This window comes from Microtus oregoni, unplaced genomic scaffold (assembly GCF_018167655.1).
Source record: "Microtus oregoni isolate MIOR12 unplaced genomic scaffold, Mior012 000025F_ref0000491, whole genome shotgun sequence".
NCBI lineage: Eukaryota > Metazoa > Chordata > Mammalia > Rodentia > Cricetidae > Microtus > Microtus oregoni.
The window spans coordinates 4,290,194-4,306,443 of NW_024543084.1; the positions used below are offsets into that span (position 1 = coordinate 4,290,194).

General features: G+C 34.3%; 1 protein-coding gene across 1 annotated transcript in view; it reads left to right on the top strand.

The window, feature by feature from the left end:
- Nucleotides 1–16,250, top strand: part of Lrp1b (LDL receptor related protein 1B) — a 1,777,071-nt gene that overhangs the window by 191,320 nt on the left and 1,569,501 nt on the right. The window lies entirely within an intron of this gene.

Genomic DNA, 16,250 nt, shown 5'->3' on the forward strand with positions numbered 1-16,250 from the left:
AATTTGTGCTTTATTCTGTGTGAATGCTTGATTTCATAAGAAATAAAAAGTTGCAGAATTCAGATTATTACTGGGACTTCATAATTTCAATTTTGTATTTTGCTTCTAAAACAAGAATGAAAATTAAAGTTTATATAACTTAAATTTTTCAAATTTTAAAAAGGAATAAACATTTTGCCCATGCAAAAAAAGCATATTTAGATAAAATGTGTAGAGATAATTACAGAAATATGTACCTAATATATTTTAATTTTAATTCATTTAAAAACATGATTTAAACAAAATGTTAATCACTTGGCAAGCATATTCTGTATGACTGACTTATTCAATACGAAACAAAATAAAATATTATAATGTTGTGTTAAGCAAGCAGTACAATTGTCTGTAAGATGCTTGATGACACTGTGTGCGTGTGTGTGTGTGGGGGTGGTGTGTGTGTGTCTGTTTGTCTGTGTTTCATGTATATTATTGCAGATGGGAAGAGTGGTACTGTTTGGAGTTTAAGCTGAAATTTGTGTGACTTTTGGCATTGAAATCATTCTCTTGATTGAGTCTTAAAATCAAGCCTTATCTATAACTCTGAAGAATTTAGAAGTCATTTATTCTCTTAAGTATTAATTTCATTTGCTGTGAAGCTTTTCAACATTCTTGACTTATGACTTACAAATGCTCAAATCTAGGCAAAACTGAATAAAACGCTACAAAACATACTTTTTGATTCTCAATAGCCTCTTAAATTTGTGCCTATGAAACAACACCCTCAGCATTAAGCAATGAAAATAGTCAGAAGAATCCAAAGGTTATGCCAGAAATGTGTCATGAAAGTCTATGTACAAGTTGATACACAGTGAGTTTGATTCTGTGTCAAGCATTTCTACGGTCCAGAAGTATCTGACAGACTTCCTACAATGACTTTCTCCTATGTACTGTTCTAATCCACAGATCTTGTTTTTGTTCTATTTGAAGACATAACTTGTGCCCAATGAGCCTTAAGGTTTTCAAAGAAATTGCAGATTTTTTTTGTTCCCATATGCCAAATTCGAAGCTGTTACTGAAAATCCAAACCCAGAAACAGATTGCAACCAAGGATGATATGGTTTTCTGATGTGATACCAATATATTTAATTTGGAATCGTATAGATATGTATATTACTATATATACATATTAAGTTTGGTAATTTCAAATACATCTATTGAAGAGCAATACAAACACAAAAACATAAAATATGCAACATTGAGACAAGGACAGTTTTTCAAAGATTTCCCAATGACTGCCAGCACTTTGTGTAGGCCCACATTATGGTTTGAAGATTGTGGTCTCCTCTATTTCAATGTGACCATACTGTTTTTAAAATGAAAGCACATTCATTTTGCTTAGCAACTTGCAAAACAACATTTTTATTTACATAAATAAGTACCAATCTGTATAAAATTTCTATTTATAAGTGAAGAAGAAGAGAACGAACTAGGTGGCATCTAGATACGTATAAAATAATTGAATGTATCATCCTAAACTGTATAAAGTAAACAAAAACAACCAACGGCAATTCAAACCTTTGTAATGTAACAGCAGTGTGGTAGATGCTGCTGGAGTGGGTTATCTCCGTGTTGCTCTCCAGAAGGAATGGATTCAGTGAAGAGGCAGTTTAAAAAGAAGTGTAATTAGCAAGGTTGCAATTTAGTGAATAGAGCTTGCAGGGTACTCCAAGCAGGGGAGGCAGAAATGGGATGCCCCGAGGTGGGGAACAACCTGGAGGCTTCTGCCTTTGTAGATTTTAAGGATGCTTTATGAATATGTATGAAGAGCATGTTTGTTAGAGCATCCAGACCCCTAGCAGGGAGTGTTGTGCAGAGGCAATGCCCCCTTCTCTACCTTGACCAACAGGAGTAAGCTGAGTCCCCTACTGCCTTGGGTACAAGGCAACTGGAATAACAAGCACACATTAATCAGTCCTATCCATTCTTTCTTTTATTACGCTTGCCTGACTTCTACTCAGCCGCAAACCCTTTCATTTACCTTCCTCGGTGCTTTGCTTCCAACCTTGCAGTTTTAACCTTGACATCTTAACATTTGTTTTAACTCACACGTTTGCTTTTTTTTTTTTTTTACCATATCTCTGGACTTTTTTTCTGTGGTGATAAAGACTGAGTTTGGCTAAGTCTTTTTTTAAAAAAAAAATACTTTTTTTTTTAAAAATTATGAATAAGTGTTCCTTCTGTTCCTTTCTCCCTCTAACCCCCCACAAATATACCCTGTGCTCTCTCCCGGATATATATGGCCTTGGTTTCTTTTAATTTTTGCTACCTATATGCATGAATATACATACATACATACATACATACATACATACATAGAAAACATCTTTAAAATATATAACGCAGAGCTTCTAGACTTTTCCCCACCTCAGGCCAGTCCACTCAAACCGCACTCTGGAGTACTCAGCTTTGTGTTACTGTCTAAATGGCCGCTTCCTAAGCACACATTTCCCTTATACTGCCTCTGAGTTCCTTCCAGAATACAAAAACTAAGTTCCCTCTGCCACCACCCCTGTAATTTTCAGCACATTGCTGTCTTGTTCCAAATATATGAATGCAAACTGTTCTGTCTCTTTTATGTTATCTGTATATGCATGATCTCAGGGCTGACCACTTGGTATTGGATAACCAATAAGGGGGATTTCCCGTGGGAAAGACCATGTCTCCAGCTCTCATAATTATTTAGTTGCCTGTAGTTCTTTGTCCTTGAGCCTCAGAAATCTTCTTCCTTCCATGTTTGCATATCTCTTCGCTTCTTGTAAAGCTCATGTTAGGTAGACATGTTGATGCAACTTCATGAGTGTAGTTTTCCTGAGATTTCTCTAAGTCAAAAATCCCACAGCAAATTTTCTGTTACTTTTCCTCTTCCAATCTTTCTTTTTTTTTTCCAAGTCATAATCAGTTTTATTGCAAAAGGACCCTGTACATTTATCAATTCTAGTACCTTAATAGCTACCCAACAAGTCATTAACATACAGAAACATGCATCATGAGAAGCAAGTACTATCACCCATCCCTTCTGCACATCGGCAACTTGTCACTCCTTTGCCGCAGCACCCACAGCACTGAGGTCGATCATAGGCATCATGGATGGTTAGGACTATTGGTTGCTTAATTTATTTTTTGAAAGTTTGCATGGATAGTCCTTAGGTAGAGGCTTTCAGGTAAGATCCAGGATAGGTCATTTTGGTTCACTGTCTGAATTCCATGGTGTTCAGCAATAGGGACTTAATATCTATCTCTTAGAGACACTAAGGGCAACACAATGGCCCATAATTATTACATGGGAAGTTGCTTGTTTGTCCGGACTGCCCAGAACTAAAATAATCACACAGAAACTGTATTAATTAAATCACTGCTTGGCCCATTAGCTCTAGCTTCCTATCGGCTAACTCTAACGTATTAATCCATTTCTATAAATCTGTATATCGCAGTGTGGCTGTGGTTTACCCCCTAAAGTTCTGGTGTCTGTCTCCCGCAGGGCTACATGACTTCTCTCTGAATCCACCCTTCTGTCTCCCAGCAGTCAGTCCAGTCCTCCCCACCTAGCTCTGCTCTGCCCCTCCCTGCTCTGCTATAGGCTCAAAGAAGTTCTTTATTCATTAATGGTCATAACAGCATACAGAGGGAAATCCCACATCACATAATGTTTTGGGACTCTACTATACAACCCTGACAAACAACCTAAAGAGAACTTCCCATGCCTGATGTTGGGGTTTTAGTTAGGTGGTCTATGACTCTTGGGGGAAACAATGTCAGCCCAGATGGGAAGTTTAAACTCTATATGTATGTACATATATGTATATACACACACAGACTTCTATGTATTATATGTATTATATCTTTAGATAGAAAATAATATGGTGCCTAATTATTTTTTAAAGATATTTACTGTTATTTTAACTTTTCCCCTACTTCTCTGGTTTTTTTTTTCATTCTAAACATCAGAGAAGTTTTTTTTTTAAATAAATAGACAAAATTAAGAATGGAAAGACTTTCTGAACAACAGACACATCTAGTTCTGTACAGAGGGCAAATAAAAAATTGTAAGCCACTAACTGGTCTGTTCAATTGGAAATCTTTTTTTTTTTTAGTTTTTATTTTTACTTAAAAATTTCCACCTCCTCCCCTCCTCCCATTTCCCTTCCCTCTCCCCCGACCTCCCTCTCCCTCCCTTTCCAGTTCAAAGAGCAGCCAGGGTTCTCTGCCCTGTGGGAAGTCCAAGGTCCTACTCCCTCCATCCAGGTCTAGGAAGGTCTGCATCCAAACAGACTAGGCTCCCACAAAGCCAATACATGCAGTAGGATCATGACCCAGTGCCATTGTCCTTGGCCTCTCAGTCAGCCCTCCTTGTTTGCCACATTCAGAGAGTCAGGTTTGATCTCATGCTAAGTCAGTCCCAGTCCAGCTGGCTTTGGTGATCTCCCATTAGATCAGCCCCACCGTCTCAGTGGGTATGCACACCCTTCATGGTCTGGTTTTTATTTTCAACTCTTCTCATTCTGTTAGCTAGACTGTAGATTCTATAAAAAGAATTCTTAGTAAAGCATAACTCTAAATGGATCAAAGAATTAAATGTAAATCACTGGATCTTCTGAAAAAAAAACATAAGCAGGATATAGGTGTTTCTCATTTAGTGTTCATTTGTTCTTTACTATTTTGATTATAACTTTTTAAACTGGTTACTCAATTGATAAAAAGTGTGCTCATGGTAATAATAGGTGGCAAACATGTACCTCTCTTAGGGAAACAAAAATATACTAAGTAATCCTTGCATTTGACAGGATCCACAGAACGAATACTGTGTTTGTATATGCTGTTTGAATCTCTAAGGATCTACTTTCATTTATTTTTAAAGGTTTAATTGTTCTTCTTTTTGTGAGAATATTGAATATTGACTGAATTTGTGTATTTGTATCACATGCATGAGTGGTTACAGAGAACAGAAGGGAAATCTCATTCCCTGGGACTGGAATTAGAATCAACTGTTAGCTGCCATGTGGTGCTGAGAATCTAACTTGGCTATTCTACAAGAACAGCAACTTCTGACAGATAGATCAATTCTATCCAGACTCTGTTTTTCCATACATGTAAGGATTTCACATGTGTGTGATACAGTTACATCATTTCCCCTCTCCTTCTCCTTCTGATTTCTCCCATATCCCAACTGCTCCTCAATTTCCTGACCTTTTATTCTTGAGTTATTATTCTATGTGTATATGTCCATAAGTTTTCAAACACAACATGCTGAGATATTTAGTATTGCTGATATGTGTTGAGATGATCTCTTTGGATTGGTTGACTTATTAGGGGCTCATCCCTAAGAAAAACTGATTCCTAACTTTCAAAATTCAGTAACTGTTTATAGCTCTTCTTCTAGGGGTGAAACCTTATGAGAATTTCTCCATCTACATTGGCATAGTTACTAGTATATTTGTGTTTTATGTCATGTTAAGACAATATTGTGGAGATTTCCTAGGTACATCTTCCCTGTCATATAATCTTGCATATTATCCTATTATATTATCTTGCAGCAGATGTCCTATCTTCATCCTCTGACAGACTTTTTCTGTCTCTTCTTCTGAAATATTCTTTGAGCCATAGGTTCTGTTGTAGATTGTTTGGTGTTGGGGGCCTGACTTTCTGACTGTATGAATAAGTAGAACTTATTTGAAGACTTTCATATGTTTTCATATTTCATTAACATTTAGAGTATTTCTTTTCTGAGAGTTTTAAAGATAATATTTGATATTCTTTTACGATTATATTTTGCAAATAGATATGACATCATTCATTTAAAAAGGATAGAGACCTGCTCATAATGACCATATCAATTCCCATTCCTGATGCCTATGTGAGAAGTACCCTACCAGTTCCTTTACTCTGTGTTTTTATAACTTTCAGAATTATTTATATTTAATGGACACTTTGTGTGTTCACTTTCTGAGATATTTTTAAGATTTTTAATTTACTTGAATGATATATTCTTATATGATTTTATTTATGTACCTACATCCATTAATTAGAAAAGAACAAACAAAATCTTGTCATAGTGACAATAATAACTCTAATTACTGATGCCTGTGATGTAAGACACATCCTAACAGCTCATTTCCCCTGTGTTTTTCATAAATCTTTACAACTGTGCCATCAGATAGAAGCTATTATCTCCCAAAGGAGACTTCAAACTGTTAAGTAATTTGCCAAGGTTATTCTACAAATAAATACTGAGAGGCTAGAATGTAAAGGAAGAAGTCCAAAGTCTGTGCTCTTTCCACCAGGCTCTGTAGAGGTTACAAATGACCTAATAGATTGCCTTGCCCAGCAGAGCCAGAAATTGCTTTCAGAAGCATGCCCGCATTAGCCACATGAAGTTGATCCCTATGTGATAATTGTGCCATTAATGTGATAGAAATATTGAACAGCTTAAATCCTGCTGACCCCAGGCTAAAGTTTAAGGGGGAGAAAGAAAATTGTCTCCTGCTAGTTTTGACTGGGGTCATTTTCAGAACATTGTCTTGGCCAAATGGAATCAGCTGTAGGATTGCTGAAAAAATGAACCACAAACAAAAACAAAAACACAACTTGGATCTATGTGTGTGATGAAAACAGGTTTAAAGATTTAATTCCTTTAGTTTAACCAGCGCTTATAGGAGTTATGTGAGTGTTCTAGGACCTAATCTTCAGACCACAGTGGTATTATCACAGAGGAATGGCCTTCCTGTGATCTATAGCATTCTAAACTCTTAATTCTAAGGCTTTGCAATCAGGAACATAATATTTGATTATAGAAACAAATAAACCCTTTTGCAGATGAAAATGTTCAGATAATTCCTTTACTGGAAATACTTCTGATTGATGACTCAAATTTTGTGACCTATTTGAGAGTAGGTTCAGTACACAATATAGATATCTCAAATTAGCATCTGAGCTTAGGTGGTACGACTCATTTAGGAAGGAAAGTATTTATCAAATGGCATAACATCGCTTTGTCATTTTATCTAATGTGCTTGCTACCGCAGTATCTATTTCATGTGGTAAAAGGCCACTTGTCAGATGGGGTCTGTGCTGTTTGTTCAACTAGTAATTACAAAATCAACATGAACTACCCTCTGTTTCAAAAGGCTATAAAACATAAACCAACCAATTAATATAACTATAGCTCTTCCTCTCTGAAGAAAAAAAGCAGGAAATTAATCTCATTTCTTACTTATCTGTTTTCTTTTATTCCTCCACCTACTATAATAGCAATATCCATTAAAGCCTTTGAGTCTCAATACCATGAATAGAATAACAATGCTGCCTCTCACCTCACATTCCTTTCTTGGGAATAAGTCGTCTAAAGGTTTTTAATAACCTGAATCAATTTTTCAGAGTCATGCCTTAACTCCCTCCCATCATTTGACGCTTTGCATATGAAGCATCTATTCTTACCCTACATTAGCTGTATTTCCAATGCTAGAAAGTAGGTCGGCATAATGGAATGTCTGTTTAAACACCATAATATCAGCCTATAGTTTGTAAAATCTGTCTTCACCGAATGACTATTCATGAATTATTCTTGGAGTTCTGGACTTTTTTCCTCAAAGGAAGTGATTTTTGCAGTATTCTATTGTCAAGAAAAACTGGAACCATGAATAAATCTTATTATATAGCTTCTATAAATCCTTAGGGAATATTGCCTTAAATCACAGAGATATTTTGAATTCAAGACTAAATTGCCATATAAGAGGTAAAATAAATGTTCAGCAGTTAAGGCCATTTACTGCTTCTGCAGAGCACTGGCATAAGTTCTCAATCTGTCATGGTAGCTCACCACCATCTCTAAGTGCATTTCCAGTCAATAGACACTGTGCTCTGGCCTCTTTGGGCAGAAGGCACACACAACACATAAATCTTTAAAAATTAAATAAGTACAATATCCTTAAGAGAAAATTGGACGTTTTCTTTGGTAGGAAACAACTTCAGGTGTACATGTAATACACAGTGACTAAGCAACACCAATAATTTGCTTATAAATCCGTAGCTTCAGATCTAACATTAAGAGGTTCCTACATTTCTATAGAGAAATTTCTCCATTCTCACCATCAAAAAAAAAAAAACCTGATTTTTCCATCCCACTGTGCTACTCTGTATACTAGAGATAACACCTTGAGATTGTTACTCTTAGAAGGGTCACCTGTCCTCATTTCTAGACCCTCATCTGGAGTTTTTAAACTTCTGAGGTTTGGGGAATCGACAAAGATACAAGCAACTTACAGGAAAATAGCAAAAATATGAAAAGAATAATGAAGTTCGTTTGGTGAGGATGAAGTTAAAGTGATGTCACCGTCTGCTTCGGTTCTTCCACTCTATAGATGTCAGTACGTTTTCTATTAGTCCTATATTACACTGCTTAAGGAAACGGAGCCATTTCTAAGAGTATTGTTTCACAACTGAATCTAGCATATTTTTCTTAATTAAATCACTTCTATTGTTTCTACAGACCTTGCTTAAAAGACCCAGAATGTCTGGAAGTCTGAATTTGTCATATATTGTATTGAGACCAATGTTTTAATACCATCTATAATAAAATTTGTTAAGACAAGTATTTATGTGACTAGAACTAAAAACCAAAGGCAAAACAGTCTGGGAGAAAGAATAGTGAGAAATACAAAGTAGCTATCACAAAGATAGTATGAATGACAATGAAGCACAATTTAGATAGTGACATTTAAATTTCCCTGTAGGGTTCTTGTCATGCCCAACCTACAGTGTACTTGCTAATGTAGCTCAGAGCTATGAGTGAAATGTTGCTCAACACAAAATTATAAATACACTAACAAACATTTTGAGATTTTTTTGGCTTGTTTTTATTAATGAATTGTTTTCTTTGACAACCTTCCACATTTGCTTAACATGTTTTGTCCTTCTCACTCGTCAGTCACTCTCAGCTTCCTTGCTGTATCTGTTTTCTTACCTACAATTTTTTTCCTAATGTCCTTGACATTCATTTCTGAAAACCAGTGAATTTTACCTGGTCTAGCTTTGCGATAATGGATTTGAAGGTATCCATTTGAACCAAGGTTTGGTGGGCACAAATGAAGAAAATAATTCCTCTTCTTCTAGAATATACCAATACTCAAAATGAGCCGTCCTTCCTCCATGAATGATTGCGAACAGAACCAGCTTTGTACATGCCCAGTGCAGTTAATCAAAGTTTTTGTGGGTTCATGGTTGCCAGAATACCACCAGGACAGAAAAATGGCATTTCATAGTTCTGCACCTTATCATCTAGTTTTTTCACACTTCTTACTCCCTCTTCTGGAATATTTTCTAAATATTAAAAAAGGCTATACTATAAATATCTTTTTTTTCTTTTTTTTTCTTTTTTTTTTTTTGGTTTTTCGAGACAGGGTTTCTCTGTGGTTTTGGAGCCTGTCCTGGAACTAGCACTTGTAGACCAGGCTGGTCTCAAACTCACACAGATCCGCCTGCCTCTGCCTCCCGAGTGCTGGGATTAAAGGTGTGCGCCACCACCGCCCGGCTATAAATATCTTGATATTGTTAAGCCCACAATTGTCTATTAGTCTTATTATCTTTGGCATTAAAAAGTCTCTGAATTTACCACTGTTTACTATGAAGGAAGATTTCTTTGACTAAAGATGCGAGTAACTTTCATCAATGTGTATAAACATAAAAATTTAGAATGCAGGGGCTTGAGAAATAGTTCATTGGTTAAAGACATTTACCAGAGTACCTGGGTTAGGTTCCCATCACCAGCATACTGCTTACAACTGTCTGTACCTCCAGTACCAGTGGGTTCAAGGCATCTTTTGACCTCTGTGGGCACTTGACATATGTGGTACACATATAGAAATGCATTTATGTACATAAAATACGCAAACTTCTGTAAATGGAAGCTCATGTGCTGTCTGGTTCCACAACTATGCAGTCCTAAATAAACACACAGAGGCTTATATTAATTATAAACTATTTGGCCCATTAGCTGAGGCTTATTATTAACTAGCTCTTACAACTTAAGCTATAATTCTTGTCTGTTTGGGCCGGTGACTTGGTACCCTTTCTCAGTGAGGTATTTTCATCTTGCTTCCTCTGTGTCTGGCTGGTGTCTGTGACTCTGCCTTTTCTATTTCCAGAATTCTCTTAGTCTGGTAGCCATACCTATACTTTATGCATGACTACTGCCCAATCAATGTTTCATGAAACTAATACGAGTGACAAAGCTTTACAGTGTACAAGAACATTATCCCACAGCACAAATCTTTAAAATTAAGCAAATTAGAATGTACTGTTACGTTCCTCAGATTGGCTTAGGGTGTTCCAAAGAATTAGCTATTACCTAAACTTCCAGAACAAGGCATGAATTCCCTTTCATAAAGCAAGGTTAAAAGGTTCATGAAAGAGCTGGTTGCCACTACAACAGTCTTGTCCTTACTACACAGGTACATATGTGGCTATTCAGGTTGATTGTATGGCTCATGAGTTTCATTGCTGGGTAAATCCATCCTTACCTTTCCTTCTCCAATGTCCCTTTAGTTTTTTTTTTATTTGAGTTACAGGCTTTTCATGTATATGATTGTTTTCTTTATCCACACCCCATTCATTTGGTTAATTCTTTCCACACTCCATAGTTCCCTAACCCCACCACCTCCCTGCTTAAATTTTTCCTATTGCGTATTCTCCCTTTACCACCTTTCCATATATTTATCTATACCCCATGCCAGTGGCAACCCTAACACTACTTCCAACTTCCCTATCTTTTATAGGCACTCAAATATAAATTTAAATTAATAACAAAGCAAAAGAATCTAAGCTGAGATCTGCTTTTGAAAGAAAGAATGTGAGATTTGACTTTTGAGTCTCGGTTACATCACTCAGTATATTTTATTTTTAACTTTCAAGCAGTAAACTGTATGTTTCATAATTCATTTTTCCTTATAATTGCATAAAATTCCAATACACAACATTATCAGCATCCATCATAAGTGGATAGCATCTAGCCTGTCCCAAATTCTTAGTTGTGTATATGGTAGCAGAAATGCTGCCATAAAGTGATATGGAGTGATTTACATATGTACCCAGAAGTAGTATAATAGGGCAAATGCATCATGTGCAATTTTCTTTTAATTTATTTCATATGTAATTGTTTTAGAAACCTCCAAACAAATTTCTAAAGTAGCTACTCTAATTATACATTACCGCTAATGTTGTGCAAGCCTTCTCCTTTCCTCATATTCATGCAGACATTTGTTGTCATTTGTATTTTTGAAGATAGCCATTGGGGTAAGATTAAATTATAAAACATTTTTGATCTGCATTTTAAATGAATAAATATGTTAGATTTTTTAAAAGTGTCTGCTATCCATTAGTATTTCCTCATTTGAGAATTCTGTTTGTTCCTTATCATGTTTTTATTTTCTTTAAAAAAAACAAAAAAACAAACAGGATTGTTTGTTCCTTGGTGTTTAAGGTTTTGAATATATCATGTATTGTAGACATTGATAATCATTTCTATATAGTTAACAATACCTTCCATCTATTCTCTGGGCTGACCTGTCAGTCACTTGACAGCTTCCTTTGTTGGACAAAAGTCAACAAAGTCAATTATTGTTCTTATTTCTTGTGCTACTAGAGTCCTCTTTAGAAAGTCCCTACCAGTGTCTACATGCTGACAAATATACCCGATGTTTTTCTCACTACTTTTGATTCAACTTTGACTTAATACCTGATATCAAAGTGGTTGTACTTGTTTATTTTCTTGTCTTAATAGTTTCAAATAGCTTTGTCTATAATTTTACCTGATATGGTATGTATGTTTGTTCAAAGGGCAGTTCTTTCTTGGAGGCTTCACAAACTTGGTTCCTCTTTTTAATTTAATCTGCTGGACTGTGTTTTCCTATTGGTGAATTTGGACCATTGATATTCAGAGTTATTAAAATGTTTGTATTACTTTATATTGTTTTATTGAATTCTTTTTTCACTTTTGATTATCTGTCCTGACATTATTTTTCTGCTAAAAATATTTGGGTGTGCTTATTCCTCTCTTCAGGCCAAAGTCTTACTTCCATTATACATTGAAATTATATAGCCATACATATAAAACCATTTCCACAGAGTTTAATGGAATTATACATTTATATTTATATGTTTAATGGATACACACACACACACACACACACACACACACACACACACACCTGCTTTCATCCTGAGTGTTGAGTGTTATTTCACCTTGAATTTTAAGTGACAGTTTTGTTGGGTATAATACTCTGAGCTGGCAATTACTTCTTTTGAACTTGTAGTACATCCTGTTCAAGCTCTTTTGTCTTCACAAGTTGCTACCTGCTGTTATTTCTGTTATTTTGATGGTCTACTTATATATTAACTTTGCTCTTCTCTTCTAAAGTTTTCAACTACTTTCTTTAGCCTTGTTGTGTGTATGTGTGTGTGTGTGTTGTAACAGTAATATATTGTAGGTGTTTTCTTTAATGTCCTGCTTGTTTTTGTTCTGTATCTTTAATGTGTTAAGAGACAAAATACAAGAAAATAAAACATGGAAACATTCCAATTAAAAAAAATAAGGGGTATTAAACTAAACAAATTTGCCTAAAGAAGAAATACAAATGGCAGAAAAATACATATATTTTTAAAAATATCCAACATTCCTATCTAATAAGGAAACTAAATAAAAACTACTTTGAGATTTCATTTTATCCCATCCAGGATGGCTAGTATTAAAATACTATTACTACAACAACTAATGATAATAAAATAATAATAACAATAATAATAATAATAATAATAATAATAAAAGAGTGACATAAAATCCTAATATGAATGTAGAAAAAAGGAAAACTTACTTATATTCGACAAGAATGCCAATGGGTACAACCATTATGAAAATAAAAATGAAAGTTTAGCAAAAGCTGGATTCAATATGAATTATAATCCCACTATACTACTGATTATGTGTCCAAACAATTTTATATTCCACTAAATGTTTATTTTAATTGTTTTTATGAAAGTAAATTCATTTAGTTTATTAACATATCAATGACTTTAAATTGAATAGTTGATTTATGTTAAATTATTTGAATTTTACGGATTATAAAAATTAAATTATTCTGATATATGAAAACAAAGTCATTTAGTTCAGGTGATAAGAGTCTTTAGAAACTAAACATGTTTAAAAACTCAATGCATATGCTCAAATATATTAATGAGTCTCTATCTGAGGTAATACATACATTTAAGGTGTAAAATTGGAGGAAAACTCAAAATAACTAAATTTAGAATATTCCTTTAGGAATATAATATTCTTTATGTGAATATGCACAGGAGCACATATACCTAACCACAGCACCCTTCTTCTCAGTCATGAATCAACCTTTTACATAAGTTTTTAAAATTATATTTGACATCTTCAAGATCTGTGTTTATAGACCACAATTTACATAAGTAATTAAAATTCCTTCAGAAAACAGCTTATTTAAATATTTTTCTTTAACTCGTAGTATCTCACTCATTTCCCCCAAAGATTTACAATAAGTGTGAATTATTCAAAATATTCACATGAATAAATTTTGCCTTTAAAACACAGCTGACTTTATACAAATGTGTTAAGAAATATGTTATGAGAATGGGAAAGTATACACATATATTAAATATGAAATTAAATGAGCCATGTGTGAAGTAAGTAATTTGTTATTGAAAACATAACTTCCTGAAAAATAATGAAGATGTTGAAGCTTAAACTTTTGGTTGCATTCTTAGCTGTAAGGTGAAGGAATGACCATAGTATTATATGAAACCATTGAAATCTCATATATTGTTTTAACTTATAAATTCTAATGCTGTCAACATGCTGAAAATACTATTAAAAGCTGTAAATTTTAATATCAAATACTTAAAGACAAGGAGAAAATGCATAATACTTTAAAAATTGCTTTAAATGTGAACACATATTGTACCAGTTATTGGATAACCACAGTATTAGTGATCAAGTTTACCTGTTTATTATTTTGGCATTCACATGTTAACACAAGTAATATACAGGGTAAATAATTAATACATATGTATCATTTTAAGATTTTAAAATGAAAGTAAAAAAGTATAAAAATAATATTAGGTCCAAGTGGTCACCCATGAAATGTGAATTTATTCATTCAATCTGATTTTAGATGATTCCACCATTAGCTAATTACCAATATCCCTATGAGCTTCTTCATATACATACCTCAAATGGTCTTTATAATTGTTCTCTTTATGTTTAATATTGTTCCCTCAAATTTTAGGACATGTGTTCTGAAAAAAAACTTAACTATTACTTCCATTTCATCATACTTATTTCCTCACATTTTATGTTACTGAATGGTCAGATGAGTGACATTAGCAGTGCCAATTACTGACTTTTGTAGTAAAATTGAGACTTAGCCCCCACATCTGCAAACAAATCAGAGAGAGACAGAGACAGAGAGGAAGAAAAGACAGTCATTGTATTAGTGTGTGCTACCTGAATAGTAATTGCACAGAGTTGAGTTTTGAAAGAAAATTTTTTCTTTTTTTTATTTTTTGTGAAGATAATATAATTACATTTCTCCTTTCTCTTTGCTACCTCCAAATCCACCATACACCCACGTGTATTTCTCTTTCTCTTTTCTAATTTACATTTTTGTTTTACATTGTTATTTCATGTATATATGCATATGTATATACATATATATATATTCTAAAGTATAATTTAACAGAGAAAGAGAGAAGACACATGGAAAGCTCTTAAAAATCTTAAAAGGTTAACTAGGCATAGTCACTGGCAATGCTAAACTTTAGTATGTAAAAGAGATTGAGTGCTAAAATGGATTATATTGTTCACATAAATATTTAACTTAAGACTGTGGAAATAAATTTTTCTAAAGCTGACATTTCAAATAAATGCCAATTGATTCAAAAATGACTGGAACAAAGATAGCTAAAGGGAAAATTTTGGATCTACGTTTTAGAAATGTTTCATTGATTTCAGGGGAGAAAGGCTGTATATCCCTTAGTTGTCTGATGATCTATTTCATAAACAAAATGCCCATCAACAAGCCAAACTCTGCATTTCTATTTCTTTGTAGTAAAATGAGAAAAGAGTAGAAGTAATATAAACTGCAAAGTATGATTTCCTGAAGCTGTTACATCATCTTTTTTTATGGTTAATCATCAGTGATACCTTGACTGATTGGTAGGATGCTAGTAAGACACTCTCCGGCTATGTTTGTGAAGATAAATCCATAGGGGATTAAATAAAGTGCCTGGAGTCCCGCGTAAATACAGTTGACAATAGTCAGTCAGTTACAGGTGCAGATGAAATAATAGGAGGGAGAGGGAAGTACCCACAGGGAACACAGGCTTCTCCCTCTCTCCCCCTCACCCCTCTACTCCCTCCTCTCTCCTCTTTCTCTGCTCCCTGTCCCTTCCCTCTCCCTTATCCATCTTTCTCTTGATTTCTTCCTCCCTCGCATTTCCACATTTCTCTGGCCCAATGAGAGCTGTCATGCTACACCTTCCTCATGGTAAGGACTGAAAGACCTGAATCTGTGAGGCAAATAAATTCTTCCTTTCTTAAATCACAAACAGTTTTGCACTGGCATTGAAACTTCTGCCCAACACATGTGTTTTAAATACATGTATGAATAAAATAAGTGCATCTGCATGATATTATAAACAAATTGGTAACAGTCTCATGAGAACTCTATTCTCCTTTCTGTTCTTTCTTTTCTCTTTTAAATCACTGGGGAAATCATGCATTATGAAGTGTAAACACAAAGAACTTGCCTTTCTTCAATTGCCTACAGTCATTATATTTAAAAACTATTTTTAGATGTTATCAAATCATATAAATCCTTCTTATTCCATAACTGCTTTAATTTTAAGCAAAGCATGTTCATTGAAGCTTATGAAAAATTAAGAACACATGAATAATAGCATTTACTTTCCTTCTGCTAAATTAACGTTGCCAGTAATACTTTTGACATTGAGTTTTCTTTAATAATAAATTGAATGCATTTTATAAATTAGTTTGCTGCAAGTACCAATACTGTTTCGGTGTATGTCTTTTCATGAATTTTCAGATGCACTAACTTGTGTTCTAGTGCTGAAGGTGCTAACTGTGAAATGTTATCAGAATATTGTGAAAAACAGCAGCCAGGTCTGGCAAGTATATAATGTGT